The 23,827-nt window shown below is 39.0% G+C and overlaps 1 pseudogene; it reads right to left on the reverse strand.

Moving 5' to 3' along the window:
• The window catches only part of LOC127919766 (solute carrier family 15 member 1-like), a 60,276-nt pseudogene that overhangs the window by 29,349 nt on the left and 7,100 nt on the right, over positions 1-23,827 (reverse strand).

Here is a 23,827-nt window from a genome sequence, read left to right on the forward strand (position 1 = left end):
ATCCAGACATGTAGTATTATGAAACAGTGTTTATGGTATATCCAGACATGTAGTATTATGAAAGCAGTGTTTACATGGTATATCCAGACATGTAGTATTATGGACAGCAGTGTTTACATGGTATATCCAGACATGTAGTATTATATTATGGACAGCAGTGTTTAGCATGTTTACATATATCCAGACATGTAGTATTATGAAAGCAGTGTTTACATGGTATAGCCAGACATGTAGTATTAGACAGCGTATATCCAGACATGTAGTATATCCAGACATAGTAAGCAGTGTTTACATGGTATATCCAGACATGTATGAAAGCAGTGTATTATAAGACATGGTACAGTGTTTACATGGTATATCCAGACATGTAGTATTATGAAAGCAGTGTTTACATGGTATATTCAGACATGTAGTATTATGAAAGCAGTGTTTACATGGTATACAGACATGTAGTATTATAAAGCAGGTTTACAGTATATTCAGACATGTAGTATTATGACAGCAGTGTTTACATGGTATATCCAGACATGTAGTATTATGACAGCAGTGTTTACATGGTATATAGAACTATGGACAGTGTTTACATGGTATATCCAGACATGTAGTATTATGAAATGGCAGTGTTTACATGGTATATCCAGACATGTAGTATTATGAAAGCAGTGTTTACATGGTATATCCAGACATGTAGTATTATGAAAGCAGTGTTTACATGGTATATCCAGACAGCAGTGGGGTAGTATTATGAAAGCAGTGTTTACATGGTATATTCAGACATGTAGTATTATGAAAGCAGTGACATGGTATATTCAGACATGTAGTATTATGAAGCAGTGTTTACATGGTATATGAAACCATGGACAGACATGTAGTATTATGAAAGCAGTGTTTACATGGTATATCCAGACATGTAGTATTATGAAAGCAGTGTTTACATGGACAGCATGTAGTATTATAACAGTGTTTACATGGTATATCCAGACATGGTATTATGAAAGCAGTGTTTACATGGTATATCCAGACATGTAGTATTATGAAAGCAGTGTTTACATGGTATATCCAGACATGTAGTATTATGAAAGCAGTGTTTACATGGTATATCCAGACATGTAGTATTATGAAAGCAGTGTTTACATGGTATATCCAGACATGTAGTATTATGAAAGCAGTGTTTACATGGTATATCCAGACATGTAGTATTATGAAAGCAGTGTTTACATGGTATATCCAGACATGTAGTATTATGAAAGCAGTGTTTACATGGTATATCCAGACATGTAGTATTATGAAAGCAGTGTTTACATGGTATATCCAGACATGTAGTATTATGAAAGCAGTGTTTACATGGTATATTCAGACATGTAGTATTATGAAAGCAGTGTTTACATGGTATATCCAGACATGTAGTATTATGAAAGCAGTGTTTACATGGTATATCCAGACATGTAGTATTATGAAAGCAGTGTTTACATGGTATATCCAGACATGTAGTATTATGAAAGCAGTGTTTACATGGTATATCCAGACATGTAGTATTATGAAAGCAGTGTTTACATGGTATATCCAGACATGTAGTATTATGAAAGCAGTGTTTACATGGTATATCCAGACATGTAGTATTATGAAAGCAGTGTTTACATGGTATATCCAGACATGTAGTATTATGAAAGCAGTGTTTACATGGTATATCCAGACATGTACTGCCATTTGATGCAAACGCTTCATTCTGACGTGTTTATGGCATTTTTGAATGCAGTGTTACATTTTGAAGGAGATGTGAGGCATTTTGAAGGAGATGTGAGGCATTTTGAAGGAGATGTGAGGCATTTTGAGGGAGATGTGAGGCATTTTGAGGGAGATGTGAGGCATTTTGAGGGAGATGTGAGGCATTTTGAGGGAGATGTGAGGCATTTTGAGGAGATGTGAGGCATTTTGATTTTGGGAGATGTGAGGCATTTTGAGGGAGATGTGAGGCATTTTGAAGGAGATGAGGCATTTTGAAGGAGGCATTTTGAAGGAGATGTGAGGCATTTTGAAGGAGATGTGAGGCATTTTGAAGGAGATGTGAGGCATTTTGAGGGAGATGTGAGGCATTTTGAAGGAGATGTGAGGCATTTTGAGGGAGATGTGAGGCATTTTGAGGGAGAAGTGAGGCATTTTGAAGGAGATGTGAGGCATTTTGAGGGAGATGTGAGGCATTTTGTGGGAGATGTGAGGCATTTTGAAGGAGATGTGAGGCATTTTGAAGGAGATGTGAGGCATTTTGTGGGAGATGTGAGGCATTTTGAAGGAGATGTGAGGCATTTTGAAGGAGATGTGAGGCATTTTGAAGGAGATGTGAGGCATTTTGAGGGAGATGTGAGGCATTTTGAAGGAGATGTGAGGCATTTTGAAGGAGATGTGAGGCATTTTGAAGGAGATGTGAGGCATTTTGAAGGAGATGTGAGGCATTTTGTGGGTGCCGTTTTGGGAATTGCGTGTAGAGTTTTGAAAAAAGGAGACAGTTTTGAAAACGTGTGTAAGCAGTCACACAACTCACGTAAAGTTCAGGTGGCATTTCTTTATGAGAGGGTAGACCAGGCTGTCCATGATGGGGACCAGGGCCAGGATCAGGATGGGGTTGACAGTCTGACAGACAGGAAGCAGAACATGGTAAGAGCATGTCACGCCTAGAAATTACAGTATATATTTAATCAATAACGCCAGAGGAGGTCTGGTATATTTAATCAATAAGGCCAGAGGAGGTCTGGTATATTTAATCAATAAGGCCAGAGGAGGTCTGGTATATTTAAGCAATAAGGCTTGTATATATAGTTAGTATAGTTAGTATATAGAGTTAATATATAGTATATAGAGTTAGTACATAGTATATAGAGTTAGTACATAGTATATAGAGTTAGTATAGTTAGTATATATAGTTAGTATAATATATATAGTTAGTATATAGTATATATAGTTAGTATATAGTATATAGAGTTAGTATAGTTAGTATATATAGTTAGTATAGTTAGTATATATAGTTAGTATAGTTCGTGTAGATAGTATATATAGTTAGTATATATAGTTAGTATATTTAGTATATATAGTTAGCATAGTTAGTATATATATATATATAGTTAGTGTAGTTAGTATATATAGTTAGTATAGTTAATATATAATATATATATATATAGGTAGTATAGTTAGTATATATAGTTAGTATATGGTTTATAGAGTTAGTATATGGTTTGTATAGTTAGTATATGGTTTATAGCGTTAGTATATGGTTTGTATAGTTAGTATATATAGGTAGTATAGTTAATATATATATATATATATATATATATATATATATATAGTTAGTATATATAGTTAGTATATGGTTTATATAGTTAGTATATGGTTTATAGAGTTAGTATATGGTTTGTATAGTTACTATATATAGTTAGCATGTGGTTAATATAGTTTGTATATGGTTTGTATAGTTAGTATATATAGTAAGTATAGTTAGTATATATAGTTAGTATAGTTAGTATATATAGTAAGTATAGTTAGTATATATAGTTAGCATGTGGTTAATATAGTTTGTATATGGTTTGTATAGTTAGTATATATAGTAAGTATAGTTAGTATATATAGTTAGCATGTGGTTAATATAGTTTGTATATGGTTTGTATAGTTAGTATATATAGTAAGTATAGTTAGTATATATAGTTAGCATGTGGTTAATATAGTTTGTATATGGTTTGTATAGTTAGTATATATAGTAAGTATAGTTAGTATATATAGTTAGTATAGTTAGTATATATAGTAAGTATAGTTAGTATATATAGTTAGCATGTGGTTAATAGAGTTTGTATATGGTTTGTATAGTTAGTATATATAGTAAGTATAGTTAGTATATATAGTTAGTATAGTTAGTATATATTATATATAGTTAGTATATGGTTTATAGAGTTTGTACATGGTTTGTATAGTTAGTATATATAGTAAGTATAGTTAGTATATATAGTTAGCATGTGGTTAATAGAGTTTGTATATGGTTTGTATAGTTAGTATATATAGTTAGTATAGTTAGTATATATAGCTAGTATAGTTAGTATATATAGTTAGTATAGTTAGTATATATAGTTAGTATAGTTAGTATATATAGTTAGCATGTGGTTAATAGAGTTTGTATATGGTTTGTATAGTTAGTATATATAGTTAGTATAGTTAGTATATATAGTTAGCATGTGGTTATTAGAGTTAGTATATGGTTTGTATAGTTAGTATATATAGTTAGTATTTTTATTTTATTTTTTTATTTCACCTTTATTTAACCAGGTAGGCTAGTTGAGAACAAGTTCTCATTTGCAACTGCGACCTGGCCAAGATAAAGCATAGCAGTGTGAACAGACAACACAGAGTTACACATGGAGTAAACAATTAGCAAGTCAATAACACAGTAGAAAAAAATGGGCAGTCTATATACAATGTGTGCAAAAGGCATGAGGAGGTAGGCGAATAATACAATTTTGCAGATTAACACTGGAGTGATAAATGATCAGATGGGCATGTACAGGTAGAGATATTGGTGTGCAAAAGAGCAGAAAAGTAAATAAATAAAAACAGTATAAAAACAGTATGGGAATGAGGTAGGTGAAAAAGGGTGAGCTATTTACCTATAGACTATGTACAGCTGCAGCGATCGGTTAGCTGCTCGGATAGCTGATGTTTGAAGTTGGAGAGGGAGATAAAAGTCTCCAACTTCAGCGATTTTGCAATTCGTTCCAGTCACAGGCAGCAGAGTACTGGAACGAAAGGCGGCCAAATGAGGTGTTGGCTTTAGGGATGATCAGTGAGATACACCTGCTGGAGCGCGTGCTACGGATGGGTGTTGCCATCGTGACCAGTGAACTGAGATAAGGCGGAGCTTTACCTAGCATGGACTTGTAGATGACCTGAGCCAGTGGGTCTGGCGACGAATATGTAGTGAGGGCCAGCCGACTAGAGCGTACAAGTCGCAGTGGTGGGTGGTATAAGGTGCTTTAGTGACAAAACGGATGGCACTGTGATAGACTGCATCCAGTTTGCTGAGTAGAGTGTTGGAAGCCATTTTGTAGATGACATCGCCGAAGTCGAGGATCGGTAGGATAGTCAGTTTTACTAGGGTAAACTTGGCAGCGTGAGTGAAGGAGGCTTTGTTGCGGAATAGAAAGCCGACTCTTGATTTGATTTTTGATTGGAGATGTTTGATGTGAGTCTGGAAGGAGAGTTTGCAGTCTAGCCAGACACCTAGGTACTTATAGATGTCCACATATTCAAGGTTGGAACCATCCAGGGTGGTGATGCTAGTCGGGCATGCGGGTGCAGGCAGCGATCGGTTGAAAAGCATGCATTTGGTTTTACTCGCGTTTAAGAGCAGTTGGAGGCCACGGAAGGAGTGCTGTATGGCATTGAAGCTCGTTTGGAGGTTTGATAGCACAGTGTCCAATGACGGGCCGAAAGTATATAGAATGGTGTCGTCTGCGTAGAGGTGGATCAGGGAATCGCCCGCAGCAAGAGCAACATCATTGATATATACAGAGAAAAGAGTCGGCCCGAGAATTGAACCCTGTGGCACCCCCATAGAGACTGCCAGAGGACCGGACAGCATGCCCTCTGATTTGACACACTGAACTCTGTCTGCAAAGTAATTGGTGAACCAGGCAAGGCAGTCATCCGAAAAACCGAGGCTGTTGAGTCTGCCGATAAGAATTTGGTGATTGACAGAGTCGAAAGCCTTGGCGAGGTCGATGAAGACGGCTGCACAGTACTGTCTTTTATCGATGGCGGTTATGATATCATTTAGTACCTTGAGTGTGGCTGAGGTGCACCCGTGACCGGCTCGGAAACCAGATTGCACAGCGGAGAAGGTACGGTGGGATTCGAGATGGTCAGTGACCTGTTTGTTGACTTGGCTTTCGAAGACCTTAGATAGGCAGGGCAGGATGGATATAGGTCTATAGCAGTTTGGGTCCAGGGTGTCTCCCCCTTTGAAGAGGGGGATGACTGCGGCAGCTTTCCAATCCTTGGGGATCACAGACGATATGAAAGAGAGGTTGAACAGGCTGGTAATAGGGGTTGCGACAATGGCGGCAGATAGTTTCAGAAATAGCGGGTCCAGATTGTCAAGCCCAGCTGATTTGTACGGGTCCAGGTTTTGCAGCTCTTTCAGAACATCTGCTATCTGGATTTGGGTAAAGGAGAACCTGGAGAGGCTTGGGTGAGGAACTACGGGGGGCGGAGCTGTTGGCCGAGGTTGGAGTAGCCAGGCGGAAGGCATGGCCAGCCGTTGAGAAGTGCTTATTGAAGTTTTCGATAATCATGGATTTATCGGTGGAGACCGTGTTTCCTAGCCTCAGTGCAGTGGGCAGCTGGGAGGAGGTGCTCTTGTTCTCCATGGACTTCACAGTGTCCCAGAACTTTTTGGAGTTGGAGCTACAGGATGCAAACTTCTGCCTGAAGAAGCTGGCCTTAGCTTTCCTGACTGACTGCGTGTATTGGTTCCTGACTTCCCTGAACAGTTGCATATCACGGGGGCTATTCGATGCTATTGCAGTCCGCCACAGGATATTTTTGTGCTGGTCGAGGGCAGTCAGGTCTGGAATGAACCAAGGGCTGTATCTGTTCTTGGTTCTGCATTTTTTGAACGGAGCATGCTTATCTAAAATGGTGAGGAAGTTACTTTTAAAGAATGACCAGGCATCCTCAACTGACGGGATGAGGTCAATGTCCTTCCAGGATACACGGGCCAGGTCGATTAGAAAGGCCTGCTCACAGAAGTGTTTTAGGGAGCGTTTGACAGTGATGAGGGGTGGTCGTTTGACTGCGGCTCCGTGGGGCTCTCTTTTGACGACTTCTGTAACCGTAATAGCCTTGGTTTCATGCGGCTCCGTGGTTAGTATAGTTAGTATATATAGTTAGCATGTGGTTCATAGAGTTAGTATATGGTTTGTATAGTTAGTATAGTTTAAGTTGTTAGCATATAAAGATAGGGGAAGTGGCTCACCTGCATCTGATCTGGCTGCACCATGAGAATTCCCTGCGGAGGAGAAACAGCAGTTAGTTACGTATGTCCCTGGGTGTCATTAATTCAGGTAAACATGTTCTTGGGTGTCATTAATTCAGGTGAACATGTCCCTGGGTGTCATTAATTCAGGTTAACATGTCCTTGGGTGTCATTAATTCAGGTGAACATGTCCCTGGGTGTCTTTAATTCAGGTAAACATGTCCTTGGGTGTCATTAATTCAGGTAAACATGTTCTTGGGTGTCATTAATTCAGGTGAACATGTCCCTGGGTGTCATTAATTCAGGTGAACATGTCCCTGGGTGTCATTAATTCAGGTGAACATGTCCCTGGGTGTCATTAATTCAGGTAAACATGTTCTTGGGTGTCATTAATTCAGGTGAACATGTCCCTGGGTGTCATTAATTCAGGTGAACATGTCCCTGGGTGTCATTAATTCAGGTGAACATGTCTTTGGGTGTCATTAATTCAGGTGAACATGTCCCTGGGTGTCATTAATTCAGGTGAACATGTCCCTGGGTGTCATTAATTCAGGTGAACATGTCCCTGGGTGTCATTAATTCAGGTAAACATGTTCTTGGGTGTCATTAGTTCAGGTGAACATGTCCCTGGGTGTCATTAATTCAGGTGAACATGTCCCTGGGTGTCATTAATTCAGGTGAACATGTCTTTGGGTGTCATTAATTCAGGTGAACATGTCCCTGGGTGTCATTAATTCAGGTGAACATGTCCCTGGGTGTCATTAATTCAGGTAAACATGTCCCTGGGTGTCATTAATTCAGGTAAACATGTTCTTGGGTGTCATTAATTCAGGTAAACATGTTCTTGGGTGTCTTTAATTCAGGTGAACATGTCCCTGGGTGTCATTAATTGAGGTAAACCTGTCCTTGGGTGTCTTTAATTCAGGTGAACATGTCCTAGGGTGTCATTAATTGAGGTAAACATGTCCCTGGGTGTCATTAATTGAGGTAAACCTGTCCTTGGGTGTCATTAATTCAGGTGAACATGTCATTGGGTGTCATTAATTCAGGTAAACATGTCCTAGGGTGTCATTAATTCAGGTAAACATGTCCTAGGGTGTCATTAATTCAGGTAAACATGTATTTGGGTGTCATTAATTCAGGTGAACATGTTCTTGGGTGTCATTAATTCAGGTAAACATGTCCTAGGGTGTCATTAATTCAGGTAAACATGTCCTTGGGTGTCATTAATTTAGGTAAACATGTTCTTGGGTGTCATTAATTTAGGTAAACATGTCCTTGGGTGTCATTAATTCAGGTAAACATGTCCCTGGGTGTCATTACTTTAGGTAAACATGTCCTAGGGTGTCATTAATTCAGGTAAACATGTCCTAGGGTGTCATTAATTCAGGTAAACATGTCCCTGGGTGTCATTAATTTAGGTAAACATGTCCTTGGGTGTCATTAATTCAGGTAAACATGTCCCTGGGTGTCATTAATTCAGGTAAACATGTTCTTGGGTGTCATTAATTCAGGTAAACATGTCCTAGGGTGTCATTAATTCAGGTAAACATGTCCTTGGGTGTCATTAATTTAGGTAAACATGTTCTTGGGTGTCATTAATTTAGGTAAACATGTCCTTGGGTGTCATTAATTCAGGTAAACATGTATTTGGGTGTCATTAATTCAGGTAAACATGTTCTTGGGTGTCATTAATTCAGGTAAACATGTATTTGGGTGTCATTAATTCAGGTGAACATGTTCTTGGGTGTCATTAATTCAGGTGAACATGTTCTTGGGTGTCATTAATTCAGGTAAACATGTATTTGGGTGTCATTAATTCAGGTGAACATGTTCTTGGGTGTCATTAATTCAGGTGAACATGTCATTGGGTGTCATTAATTCAGGTAAACATGTCCTTGGGTGTCATTAATTCAGGTAAACATGTCCTTGGGTGTCTTTAATTCAGGTAAACATGTCCTAGGGTGTCATTAATTTAGGTAAACATGTCATTGGGTGTTAATTAATTCAGGTAAACATGTCCTTGGGTGTCATTAATTCAGGTGAACATGTCCCTGGGTGTCATTAATTCAGGTGAACATGTCCTTGGGTGTCTTTAATTCAGGTAAACATGTCCCTGGGTGTCATTAATTGAGGTAAACATGTCCCTGGGTGTCATTAATTGAGGTAAACATGTCCCTGGGTGTCATTAATTGAGGTAAACATGTCCTAGGGTGTCATTAATTCAGGTAAACATGTCCCTGGGTGTCATTAATTGAGGTAAACATGTCCCTGGGTGTCTTTAATTCAGGTTAACATGTTCTTGGGTGTCATTCATTCAGGTGAACATGTCCTAGGGTGTCATTAATTCAGGTGAACATGTCCTAGGGTGTCATTAATTCAGGTAAACATGTTCTTGGGTGTCTTTAATTCAGGTAAACATGTTCTTGGGTGTCATTAATTGAGGTAAACATGTCCCTGGGTGTCATTCATTGAGGTAAACATGTCCCTGGGTGTCATTAATTGAGGTAAACATGTCCTAGGATGTCATTAATTCAGGTAAACATGTCCCTGGGTGTCATTAATTGAGGTAAACATGTCCCTGGGTGTCATTAATTGAGGTAAACATGTCCTAGGGTGTCATTAATTCAGGTAAACATGTCCCTGGGTGTCATTAATTGAGGTAAACATGTCCCTGGGTGTCTTTAATTCAGGTAAACATGTTCTTGGGTGTCATTAATTCAGGTGAACATGTCCCTGGGTGTCATTAATTCAGGTGAACATGTCCTAGGGTGTCATTAATTCAGGTAAACATGTCCTAGGGTGTCATTAATTCAGGTAAACATGTATTTGGGTGTCATTAATTCAGGTTAACATGTCCCTGGGTGTCATTAATTCAGGTGAACATGTCCTAGGGTGTCATTAATTCAGGTAAACATGTTCTTGGGTGTCATTAATTCAGGTAAACATGTCCTTGGGTGTCATTAATTCAGGTTAACATGTTCTTGGGTGTCATTAATTCAGGTAAACATGTCCTAGGGTGTCATTAATTCAGGTAAACATGTTCTTGGGTGTCTTTAATTCAGGTAAACATGTTCTAGGGTGTCATTAATTCAGGTAAACATGTCCTTGGGTGTCATTAATTTAGGTAAACATGTTCTTGGGTGTCATTAATTCAGGTAAACATGTCCTTGGGTGTCATTAATTCAGGTAAACATGTCCTTGGGTGTCATTAATTTAGGTAAACATGTCCCTGGGTGTCTTTAATTCAGGTGAACATGTCCTTGGGTGTCATTAATTTAGGTAAACATGTCCCTGGGTGTCATTAATTCAGGTAAACATGTATTTGGGTGTCATTAATTCAGGTAAACATGTCCTAGTGTGTCATTAGTTCGGGTAAACATGTCCTTGGGTGTCATTAATTTAGGTAAACATGTCCTTGGGTGTCATTAATTTAGGTAAACATGTTCTTGGGTGTCTTTAATTCAGGTTAACATGTTCTTGGGTGTCATTAATTCAGGTTAACATGTTCTTGGGTGTCTTTAATTCAGGTTAACATGTTCTTGGGTGTCATTAATTCAGGTTAACATGTCCTTGGGTGTCATTAATTCAGGTTAACATGTTCTTGGGTGTCTTTAATTCAGGTAAACATGTCCTTGGGTGTCATTAATTTAGGTAAACATGTCCTTGGGTGTCATTAATTCAGGTTAACATGTTCTTGGGTGTCTTTAATTCAGGTAAACATGTCCCTGGGTGTCATTAATTCAGGTAAACATGTCCTAGGGTGTCATTAATTTAGGTAAACATGTTCTTGGGTGTCATTAATTCAGGTAAACATGTCCTTGGGTGTCATTAATTCAGGTTAACATGTTCTTGGGTGTCATTAATTCAGGTAAACATGTCCTAGGGTGTCATTAATTCAGGTAAACATGTTCTTGGGTGTCTTTAATTCAGGTAAACATGTTCTAGGGTGTCATTAATTCAGGTAAACATGTCCTTGAGTGTCATTAATTTAGGTAAACATGTTCTTGGGTGTCATTAATTCAGGTAAACATGTCCTTGGGTGTCATTAATTCAGGTAAACATGTCCTTGGGTGTCATTAATTTAGGTAAACATGTCCCTGGGTGTCTTTAATTCAGGTGAACATGTCCTTGGGTGTCATTAATTTAGGTAAACATGTCCCTGGGTGTCATTAATTCAGGTAAACATGTATTTGGGTGTCATTAATTCAGGTAAACATGTCCTAGTGTGTCATTAGTTCGGGTAAACATGTCCTTGGGTGTCATTAATTTAGGTAAACATGTCCTTGGGTGTCATTAATTCAGGTAAACATGTTCTTGGGTGTCTTTAATTCAGGTTAACATGTTCTTGGGTGTCATTAATTCAGGTTAACATGTTCTTGGGTGTCTTTAATTCAGGTTAACATGTTCTTGGGTGTCATTAATTCAGGTTAACATGTTCTTGGGTGTCATTAATTCAGGTTAACATGTTCTTGGGTGTCATTAATTCAGGTTAACATGTTCTTGGGTGTCTTTAATTCAGGTAAACATGTCCTTGGGTGTCATTAATTTAGGTAAACATGTCCTTGGGTGTCATTAATTTAGGTAAACATGTCCTTGGGTGTCATTAATTTAGGTAAACATGTCCTTGGGTGTCATTAATTCAGGTAAACATGTATTTGGGTGTCATTAATTCAGGTAAACATGTCCTTGGGTGTCATTAATTTAGGTAAACATGTCCTTGGGTGTCATTAATTTAGGTAAACATGTCCTTGGGTGTCATTAATTCAGGTAAACATGTATTTGGGTGTCATTAATTCAGGTGAACATGTATTTGGGTGTCATTAATTTAAGTAAACATGTCCTAGGGTGTCATTAATTCAGGTGAACATGTCATAGGGTGTCATTAATTCAGGTAAACATGTTCTTGGGTGTCTTTAATTCAGGTAAACATGTTCTTGGGTGTCATTAATTGAGGTAAACATGTCCCTGGGTGTCATTAATTGAGGTAAACATGTCCCTGGGTGTCATTAATTGAGGTAAACATGTCCTAGGGTGTCATTAATTCAGGTAAACATGTCCCTGGGTGTCATTAATTGAGGTAAACATGTCCCTGGGTGTCTTTAATTCAGGTTAACATGTTCTTGGGTGTCATTAATTCAGGTGAACATGTCCTAGGGTGTCATTAATTCAGGTGAACATGTCCTAGGGTGTCATTAATTCAGGTAAACATGTTCTTGGGTGTCTTTAATTCAGGTAAACATGTTCTTGGGTGTCATTAATTGAGGTAAACATGTCCCTGGGTGTCATTAATTGAGGTAAACATGTCCCTGGGTGTCATTAATTGAGGTAAACATGTCCTAGGGTGTCATTAATTCAGGTAAACATGTCCCTGGGTGTCATTAATTGAGGTAAACATGTCCCTGGGTGTCATTAATTGAGGTAAACATGTCCTAGGGTGTCATTAATTCAGGTAAACATGTCCCTGGGTGTCATTAATTGAGGTAAACATGTCCCTGGGTGTCTTTAATTCAGGTAAACATGTTCTTGGGTGTCATTAATTCAGGTGAACATGTCCCTGGGTGTCATTAATTCAGGTGAACATGTCCTATGGTGTCATTAATTCAGGTAAACATGTCCTAGGGTGTCATTAATTCAGGTAAACATGTATTTGGGTGTCATTAATTCAGGTTAACATGTCCCTGGGTGTCATTAATTCAGGTGAACATGTCCTAGGGTGTCATTAATTCAGGTAAACATGTTCTTGGGTGTCATTAATTCAGGTAAACATGTCCTTGGGTGTCATTAATTCAGGTTAACATGTTCTTGGGTGTCATTAATTCAGGTAAACATGTCCTAGGGTGTCATTAATTCAGGTAAACATGTTCTTGGGTGTCTTTAATTCAGGTAAACATGTTCTAGGGTGTCATTAATTCAGGTAAACATGTCCTTGGGTGTCATTAATTTAGGTAAACATGTTCTTGGGTGTCATTAATTCAGGTAAACATGTCCTTGGGTGTCATTAATTCAGGTAAACATGTCCTTGGGTGTCATTAATTTAGGTAAACATGTCCCTGGGTGTCTTTAATTCAGGTGAACATGTCCTTGGGTGTCATTAATTTAGGTAAACATGTCCCTGGGTGTCATTAATTCAGGTAAACATGTCCTTGGGTGTCATTAATTCAGGTAAACATGTATTTGGGTGTCATTAATTCAGGTAAACATGTCCTTGGGTGTCATTAATTTAGGTAAACATGTCCTTGGGTGTCATTAATTTAGGTAAACATGTCCTTGGGTGTCATTAATTTAGGTAAACATGTCCTTGGGTGTCATTAATTCAGGTAAACATGTATTTGGGTGTCATTAATTCAGGTAAACATGTCCTTGGGTGTCATTAATTTAGGTAAACATGTCCTTGGGTGTCATTAATTTAGGTAAACATGTCCTTGGGTGTCATTAATTCAGGTAAACATGTATTTGGGTGTCATTAATTCAGGTGAACATGTATTTGGGTGTCATTAATTTAAGTAAACATGTCCTAGGGTGTCATTAATTCAGGTGAACATGTCATAGGGTGTCATTAATTCAGGTAAACATGTTCTTGGGTGTCTTTAATTCAGGTAAACATGTTCTTGGGTGTCATTAATTGAGGTAAACATGTCCCTGGGTGTCATTAATTGAGGTAAACATGTCCCTGGGTGTCATTAATTGAGGTAAACATGTCCTAGGGTGTCATTAATTCAGGTAAACATGTCCCTGGGTGTCATTAATTGAGGTAAACATGTCCCTGGGTGTCATTAATTGAGGTAAACATGTCCTAGGGTGTCATTAATTCAGGTAAACATGTCCCTGGGTGTCATTAATTGAGGTAAACATGTCCCTGGGTGTCTTTAATTCAGGTAAACATGTTCTTGGGTGTCATTAATTCAGGTGAACATGTCCCTGGGTGTCATTAATTCAGGTGAACATGTCCTAGGGTGTCATTAATTCAGGTAAACATGTCCTAGGGTGTCATTAATTCAGGTAAACATGTATTTGGGTGTCATTAATTCAGGTTAACATGTCCCTGGGTGTCATTAATTCAGGTGAACATGTCCTGGGTGTCATTAATTCAGGTAAACATGTTCTTGGGTGTCATTAATTCAGGTAAACATGTCCTTGGGTGTCATTAATTCAGGTTAACATGTTCTTGGGTGTCATTAATTCAGGTAAACATGTCCTAGGGTGTCATTAATTCAGGTAAACATGTTCTTGGGTGTCTTTAATTCAGGTAAACATGTTCTAGGGTGTCATTAATTCAGGTAAACATGTCCTTGGGTGTCATTAATTTAGGTAAACATGTTCTTGGGTGTCATTAATTCAGGTAAACATGTCCTTGGGTGTCATTAATTCAGGTAAACATGTCCTTGGGTGTCATTAATTTAGGTAAACATGTCCCTGGGTGTCTTTAATTCAGGTGAACATGTCCTTGGGTGTCATTAATTTAGGTAAACATGTCCCTGGGTGTCATTAATTCAGGTAAACATGTATTTGGGTGTCATTAATTCAGGTAAACATGTCCTTGGGTGTCATTAATTCAGGTAAACATGTATTTGGGTGTCATTAATTCAGGTAAACATGTCCTTGGGTGTCATTAATTTAGGTAAACATGTCCTTGGGTGTCATTAATTCAGGTAAACATGTCCTTGGGTGTCATTAATTTAGGTAAACATGTCCTTGGGTGTCATTAATTCAGGTAAACATGTATTTGGGTGTCATTAATTCAGGTAAACATGTCCTTGGGTGTCATTAATTCAGGTAAACATGTCCTTGGGTGTCATTAATTTAGGTAAACATGTCCTAGGGTGTCATTAATTTAGGTAAACATGTTCTTGGGTGTCTTTAATTCAGGTTAACATGTTCTTGGGTGTCATTAATTCAGGTTAACATGTTCTTGGGTGTCTTTAATTCAGGTTAACATGTTCTTGGGTGTCATTAATTCAGGTTAACATGTTCTTGGGTGTCATTAATTCAGGTTAACATGTTCTTGGGTGTCATTAATTCAGGTTAACATGTTCTTGGGTGTCTTTAATTCAGGTAAACATGTCCTTGGGTGTCATTAATTTAGGTAAACATGTCCTTGGGTGTCATTAATTTAGGTAAACATGTCCTTGGGTGTCATTAATTTAGGTAAACATGTCCTTGGGTGTCATTAATTCAGGTAAACATGTATTTGGGTGTCATTAATTCAGGTAAACATGTCCTTGGGTGTCATTAATTTAGGTAAACATGTCCTTGGGTGTCATTAATTTAGGTAAACATGTCCTTGGGTGTCATTAATTCAGGTAAACATGTATTTGGGTGTCATTAATTCAGGTGAACATGTATTTGGGTGTCATTAATTTAAGTAAACATGTCCTAGGGTGTCATTAATTCAGGTGAACATGTCATAGGGTGTCATTAATTCAGGTAAACATGTTCTTGGGTGTCTTTAATTCAGGTAAACATGTTCTTGGGTGTCATTAATTGAGGTAAACATGTCCCTGGGTGTCATTAATTGAGGTAAACATGTCCCTGGGTGTCATTAATTGAGGTAAACATGTCCTAGGGTGTCATTAATTCAGGTAAACATGTCCCTGGGTGTCATTAATTGAGGTAAACATGTCCCTGGGTGTCTTTAATTCAGGTTAACATGTTCTTGGGTGTCATTAATTCAGGTGAACATGTCCTAGGGTGTCATTAATTCAGGTGAACATGTCCTAGGGTGTCATTAATTCAGGTAAACATGTTCTTGGGTGTCTTTAATTCAGGTAAACATGTTCTTGGGTGTCATTAATTGAGGTAAACATGTCCCTGGGTGTCATTAATTGAGGTAAACATGTCCCTGGGTGTCATTAATTGAGGTAAACATGTCCTAGGGTGTCATTAATTCAGGTAAACATGTCCCTGGGTGTCATTAATTGAGGTAAACATGTCCCTGGGTGTCATTAATTGAGGTAAACATGTCCTAGGGTGTCATTAATTCAGGTAAACATGTCCCTGGGTGTCATTAATTGAGGTAAACATGTCCCTGGGTGTCTTTAATTCAGGTAAACATGTTCTTGGGTGTCATTAATTCAGGTGAACATGTCCCTGGGTGTCATTAATTCAGGTGAACATGTCCTATGGTGTCATTAATTCAGGTAAACATGTCCTAGGGTGTCATTAATTCAGGTAAACATGTATTTGGGTGTCATTAATTCAGGTTAACATGTCCCTGGGTGTCATTAATTCAGGTGAACATGTCCTAGGGTGTCATTAATTCAGGTAAACATGTTCTTGGGTGTCATTAATTCAGGTAAACATGTCCTTGGGTGTCATTAATTCAGGTTAACATGTTCTTGGGTGTCATTAATTCAGGTAAACATGTCCTAGGGTGTCATTAATTCAGGTAAACATGTTCTTGGGTGTCTTTAATTCAGGTAAACATGTTCTAGGGTGTCATTAATTCAGGTAAACATGTCCTTGGGTGTCATTAATTTAGGTAAACATGTTCTTGGGTGTCATTAATTCAGGTAAACATGTCCTTGGGTGTCATTAATTCAGGTAAACATGTCCTTGGGTGTCATTAATTTAGGTAAACATGTCCCTGGGTGTCTTTAATTCAGGTGAACATGTCCTTGGGTGTCATTAATTTAGGTAAACATGTCCCTGGGTGTCATTAATTCAGGTAAACATGTCCTTGGGTGTCATTAATTCAGGTAAACATGTATTTGGGTGTCATTAATTCAGGTAAACATGTCCTTGGGTGTCATTAATTTAGGTAAACATGTCCTTGGGTGTCATTAATTTAGGTAAACATGTCCTTGGGTGTCATTAATTTAGGTAAACATGTCCTTGGGTGTCATTAATTCAGGTAAACATGTATTTGGGTGTCATTAATTCAGGTAAACATGTCCTTGGGTGTCATTAATTTAGGTAAACATGTCCTTGGGTGTCATTAATTTAGGTAAACATGTCCTTGGGTGTCATTAATTCAGGTAAACATGTATTTGGGTGTCATTAATTCAGGTGAACATGTATTTGGGTGTCATTAATTTAAGTAAACATGTCCTAGGGTGTCATTAATTCAGGTGAACATGTCATAGGGTGTCATTAATTCAGGTAAACATGTTCTTGGGTGTCTTTAATTCAGGTAAACATGTTCTTGGGTGTCATTAATTGAGGTAAACATGTCCCTGGGTGTCATTAATTGAGGTAAACATGTCCCTGGGTGTCATTAATTGAGGTAAACATGTCCTAGGGTGTCATTAATTCAGGTAAACATGTCCCTGGGTGTCATTAATTGAGGTAAACATGTCCCTGGGTGTCATTAATTGAGGTAAACATGTCCTAGGGTGTCATTAATTCAGGTAAACATGTCCCTGGGTGTCATTAATTGAGGTAAACATGTCCCTGGGTGTCTTTAATTCAGGTAAACATGTTCTTGGGTGTCATTAATTCAGGTGAACATGTCCCTGGGTGTCATTAATTCAGGTGAACATGTCCTAGGGTGTCATTAATTCAGGTAAACATGTCCTAGGGTGTCATTAATTCAGGTAAACATGTATTTGGGTGTCATTAATTCAGGTTAACATGTCCCTGGGTGTCATTAATTCAGGTGAACATGTCCTAGGGTGTCATTAATTCAGGTAAACATGTTCTTGGGTGTCATTAATTCAGGTAAACATGTCCTTGGGTGTCATTAATTCAGGTTAACATGTTCTTGGGTGTCATTAATTCAGGTAAACATGTCCTAGGGTGTCATTAATTCAGGTAAACATGTTCTTGGGTGTCTTTAATTCAGGTAAACATGTTCTAGGGTGTCATTAATTCAGGTAAACATGTCCTTGGGTGTCATTAATTTAGGTAAACATGTTCTTGGGTGTCATTAATTCAGGTAAACATGTCCTTGGGTGTCATTAATTCAGGTAAACATGTCCTTGGGTGTCATTAATTTAGGTAAACATGTCCCTGGGTGTCTTTAATTCAGGTGAACATGTCCTTGGGTGTCATTAATTTAGGTAAACATGTCCCTGGGTGTCATTAATTCAGGTAAACATGTATTTGGGTGTCATTAATTCAGGTAAACATGTCCTAGTGTGTCATTAGTTCGGGTAAACATGTCCTTGGGTGTCATTAATTTAGGTAAACATGTCCTTGGGTGTCATTAATTTAGGTAAACATGTTCTTGGGTGTCTTTAATTCAGGTTAACATGTTCTTGGGTGTCATTAATTCAGGTTAACATGTTCTTGGGTGTCTTTAATTCAGGTTAACATGTTCTTGGGTGTCATTAATTCAGGTTAACATGTCCTTGGGTGTCATTAATTCAGGTTAACATGTTCTTGGGTGTCTTTAATTCAGGTAAACATGTCCTTGGGTGTCATTAATTTAGGTAAACATGTCCTTGGGTGTCATTAATTCAGGTTAACATGTTCTTGGGTGTCTTTAATTCAGGTAAACATGTCCCTGGGTGTCATTAATTCAGGTAAACATGTCCTAGGGTGTCATTAATTTAGGTAAACATGTCCTTGGGTGTCATTAATTCAGGTAAACATGTATTTGGGTGTCATTAATTCAGGTAAACATGTCCTTGGGTGTCATTAATTTAGGTAAACATGTCCTTGGGTGTCATTAATTTAGGTAAACATGTCCTTGGGTGTCATTAATTTAGGTAAACATGTCCTTGGGTGTCATTAATTCAGGTAAACATGTATTTGGGTGTCATTAATTCAGGTAAACATGTCCTTGGGTGTCATTAATTTAGGTAAACATGTCCTTGGGTGTCATTAATTTAGGTAAACATGTCCTTGGGTGTCATTAATTCAGGTAAACATGTATTTGGGTGTCATTAATTCAGGTGAACATGTATTTGGGTGTCATTAATTTAGGTAAACATGTCCTTGGGTGTCATTAATTCAGGTAAACATGTATTTGGGTGTCATTAATTCAGGTAAACATGTCCTTGGGTGTCATTAATTTAGGTAAACATGTCCTTGGGTGTCATTAATTTAGGTAAACATGTCCTTGGGTGTCATTAATTCAGGTAAACATGTATTTGGGTGTCATTAATTCAGGTGAACATGTATTTGGGTGTCATTAATTTAAGTAAACATGTCCTAGGGTGTCATTAATTCAGGTGAACATGTCATAGGGTGTCATTAATTCAGGTAAACATGTTCTTGGGTGTCTTTAATTCAGGTAAACATGTTCTTGGGTGTCATTAATTGAGGTAAACATGTCCCTGGGTGTCATTAATTGAGGTAAACATGTCCCTGGGTGTCATTAATTGAGGTAAACATGTCCTAGGGTGTCATTAATTCAGGTAAACATGTCCCTGGGTGTCATTAATTGAGGTAAACATGTCCCTGGGTGTCATTAATTGAGGTAAACATGTCCTAGGGTGTCATTAATTCAGGTAAACATGTCCCTGGGTGTCATTAATTGAGGTAAACATGTCCCTGGGTGTCTTTAATTCAGGTAAACATGTTCTTGGGTGTCATTAATTCAGGTGAACATGTCCCTGGGTGTCATTAATTCAGGTGAACATGTCCTAGGGTGTCATTAATTCAGGTAAACATGTCCTAGGGTGTCATTAATTCAGGTAAACATGTATTTGGGTGTCATTAATTCAGGTTAACATGTCCCTGGGTGTCATTAATTCAGGTGAACATGTCCTAGGGTGTCATTAATTCAGGTAAACATGTTCTTGGGTGTCATTAATTCAGGTAAACATGTCCTTGGGTGTCATTAATTCAGGTTAACATGTTCTTGGGTGTCATTAATTCAGGTAAACATGTCCTAGGGTGTCATTAATTCAGGTAAACATGTTCTTGGGTGTCTTTAATTCAGGTAAACATGTTCTAGGGTGTCATTAATTCAGGTAAACATGTCCTTGGGTGTCATTAATTTAGGTAAACATGTTCTTGGGTGTCATTAATTCAGGTAAACATGTCCTTGGGTGTCATTAATTCAGGTAAACATGTCCTTGGGTGTCATTAATTTAGGTAAACATGTCCCTGGGTGTCTTTAATTCAGGTGAACATGTCCTTGGGTGTCATTAATTTAGGTAAACATGTCCCTGGGTGTCATTAATTCAGGTAAACATGTATTTGGGTGTCATTAATTCAGGTAAACATGTCCTAGTGTGTCATTAGTTCGGGTAAACATGTCCTTGGGTGTCATTAATTTAGGTAAACATGTCCTTGGGTGTCATTAATTTAGGTAAACATGTTCTTGGGTGTCTTTAATTCAGGTTAACATGTTCTTGGGTGTCATTAATTCAGGTTAACATGTTCTTGGGTGTCTTTAATTCAGGTTAACATGTTCTTGGGTGTCATTAATTCAGGTTAACATGTCCTTGGGTGTCATTAATTCAGGTTAACATGTTCTTGGGTGTCTTTAATTCAGGTAAACATGTCCTTGGGTGTCATTAATTTAGGTAAACATGTCCTTGGGTGTCATTAATTCAGGTTAACATGTTCTTGGGTGTCTTTAATTCAGGTAAACATGTCCCTGGGTGTCATTAATTCAGGTAAACATGTCCTTGGGTGTCATTAATTTAGGTAAACATGTCCTTGGGTGTCATTAATTTAGGTAAACATGTCCTTGGGTGTCATTAATTCAGGTAAACATGTATTTGGGTGTCATTAATTCAGGTAAACATGTCCTTGGGTGTCATTAATTTAGGTAAACATGTCCTTGGGTGTCATTAATTTAGGTAAACATGTCCTTGGGTGTCATTAATTCAGGTAAACATGTATTTGGGTGTCATTAATTCAGGTGAACATGTATTTGGGTGTCATTAATTTAAGTAAACATGTCCTTGGGTGTCATTAATTCAGGTAAACATGTATTTGGGTGTCATTAATTCAGGTAAACATGTCCTAGGGTGTCATTAATTCAGGTGAACATGTCCTTGGGTGTCATTAATTTAGGTAAACATGTCCTTGGGTGTCATTAATTCAGGTAAACATGTATTTGGGTGTCATTAATTCAGGTAAACATGTCCTAGGGTGTCATTAATTCAGGTGAACATGTCCTTGGGTGTCATTAATTTAGGTAAACATGTCCTTGGGTGTCATTAATTTAGGTAAACATGTATTTGGGTGTCATTAATTCAGGTAAACATGTCCTAGGGTGTCATTAATTCAGGTAAACATGTCCTTGGGTGTCATTAATTTAGGTAAACATGTCCTTGGGTGTCATTAATTCAGGTAAACATGTATTTGGGTGTCATTAATTCAGGTAAACATGTCCTTGGGTGTCATTAATTCAGGTAAACATGTATTTGGGTGTCATTAATTCAGGTGAACATGTCCTTGGGTGTCATTAATTCAGGTAAACATGTATTTGGGTGTCATTAATTCAGGTGAACATGTCCTTGGGTGTCATTAATTCAGGTAAACATGTATTTGGGTGTCATTAATTCAGGTAAACATGTCCTTGGGTGTCATTAATTCAGGTAAACATGTATTTGGGTGTCATTAATTCAGGTGAACATGTCCTTGGGTGTCATTAATTCAGGTAAACATGTATTTGGGTGTCATTAATTCAGGTAAACATGTCCTTGGGTGTCATTAATTCAGGTAAACATGTATTTGGGTGTCATTAATTCAGGTAAACATGTCCTAGGGTGTCATTAATTCAGGTGAACATGTCCTTGGGTGTCTTTAATATTGAATTCAAATCTAATTTGATCAATAGTAATAACCCTTATATCATTGTTGTTCCTGAGGGTTGAATTACACGTACAAAGTTTCCATCCATGTTGGTGGCCTGGAGGGTCCATCTGGAGCCCTGGGGAGGAGACACAGGAGTTTAGGAGGATCTCAACCGCCTTAAAATACTGTCTACTGCCAAGGTGTAGTCTGTGGTTCTATGGCACAGCTCAGTCTACTGCCAAGGTGTAGTCTGTGGTTCTATGGAACAGCTCAGTCTACTGCCATGGTGTAGTCTGTGGTTCTATGGCACAGCTCAGTCTACTGCCAAGGTGTAGTCTGTGGTTCTATGGCACTGTATGGCAGGAACTGCCACTGAGGCACGGGAACTGTACTGAGGAAGTACAGTTCCCGCTCAGCCCAGTCAAAACTGTTCGCTGCTCTGGCCCCCAATGGTGGAACAAACTCCCTCACGCCCAGGACAGCGGAGTCAATCACCACCTTCCGGAGACACCTGAAACCCCACCTCTTCAAGGAATACCTAGGATAGGGTAAGTAAGGGTGGTAATCCTTGGCACAGCCCCTTCTCCCCCAACAAGATTTAGATGCAAGTGGCTGTTCCACTGGTTGTCATAAGGTGTATGCACCAATTTGTAAGTCGCTCTGGATAAGAGCTCTGCTAAATGACTTAAATGTAAATGTAAATGTGTAGTCTGTGGTTCTATGGCACAGCTCAGTCTACTGCCAAGGTGTAGTCTGTGGTTCTTTGGCACAGCTCAGTCTACTGCCAAGGTGTAGTCTGTGGTTCTATGGCACAGCTCAGTCTACTGCCAAGGTGTAGTCTGTGGTTCTATGGCACAGCTCAGTCTACTGCCAAGGTGTAGTCTGTGGTTCTATGGCACAGCTCAGTCTACTGCCAAGGTGTAGTCTGTGGTTCTATGGAACAGCTCAGTCTACTGCCAAGGTGTAGTCTGTGGTTCTATGGCACAGCTCAGTCTACTGCCAAGGTGTAGTCTGTGGTTCTATGGCACAGCTCAGTCTACTGCCAAGGTGTAGTCTGTGGTTCTATGGCACAGCTCAGCCTACTGCCAAGGTGTAGTCTGTGGTTCTATGGAACAGCTCAGCCTACTGCCAAGGTGTAGTCTGTGGTTCTATGGCACAGCTCAGTCTACTGCCAAGGTGTAGTCTGTGGTTCTATGGCACAGCTCAGCCTACTGCCAAGGTGTAGTCTGTGGTTCTACGGAACAGCTCAGTCTACTGCCAAGGTGTAGTATGTGGTTCTATGGCACATCTCAGTCTACTGCCAAGGTGTAGTCTGTGGTTGTATGGAACAGCTCAGTCTACTGCCAAGGTGTAGTCTGTGGTTCTATGGCACAGCTCAGTCTACTGCCAAGGTGTAGTCTGTGGTTCTATGGAACAGCTCAGCCTACTGCCAAGGTGTAGTCTGTGGTTCTACGGAACAGCTCAGTCTACTGCCAAGGTGTAGTATGTGGTTCTACGGCACATCTCAGTCTACTGCCAAGGTGTAGTCTGTGGTTCTATGGCACAGCTCTTGTCTACAAAGTATCCTTGAAATCTAGCAGGGCTGTTTTGGGTTAGGGGTTAGGGTGAGTAGTGTTAGGGGTTAGGGTGAGTAGTCTTAGGGGTTAGGGGTTAGGCGTTAGGGGTTAGGGGTTAGGGGTTATGGTGAGTAGTCTTAGGGGTTATGGGTTAGGGTGAGTAGTCTTAGGGGTTAGGGTGAGTAGTCTTAGGGGTTAGGGGTTAAGGTGAGTAGTATTAGGGGTTAGGGATTATGGTGAGTCGTCTTGGGGGTTAGGGGTTAGGGTGAGTAGTCTTATAGGGTTAGGGGTTAGGGTTAGGGTTAGGGGGGTTAGGGGTTAGAATGCCACTGAGTAGCACGTTCAGAAATGGGTTAAGGTTAGGGTTTAGGGGTTAGGGGTTAGAATCCCACGTTCAGAAATGGGTTAGGGGTTAGGGGTTAGGGTTAGGGTTAGTGTTGGGTTAGTGTTAGGGGTTAGGGGTTAGGGTTAGGGGTTAGGGTGTTAGGGTTAGAATGCTACTGAGTAGCACGTTCAGAAATGGGTTAGTGTTAGGGATTAGGGTTAGGGTTAGGGTTAGTGTTAGGGTTAGGGTTATGGGGTTAGGGTTAGTGCCAAGGGGTTAGGGTTAGGGTTAGGG

Source organism: Oncorhynchus keta, unplaced genomic scaffold (assembly GCF_023373465.1).
Source record: "Oncorhynchus keta strain PuntledgeMale-10-30-2019 unplaced genomic scaffold, Oket_V2 Un_contig_1746_pilon_pilon, whole genome shotgun sequence".
Classification (NCBI taxonomy): Eukaryota; Metazoa; Chordata; class Actinopteri; order Salmoniformes; family Salmonidae; genus Oncorhynchus; species Oncorhynchus keta.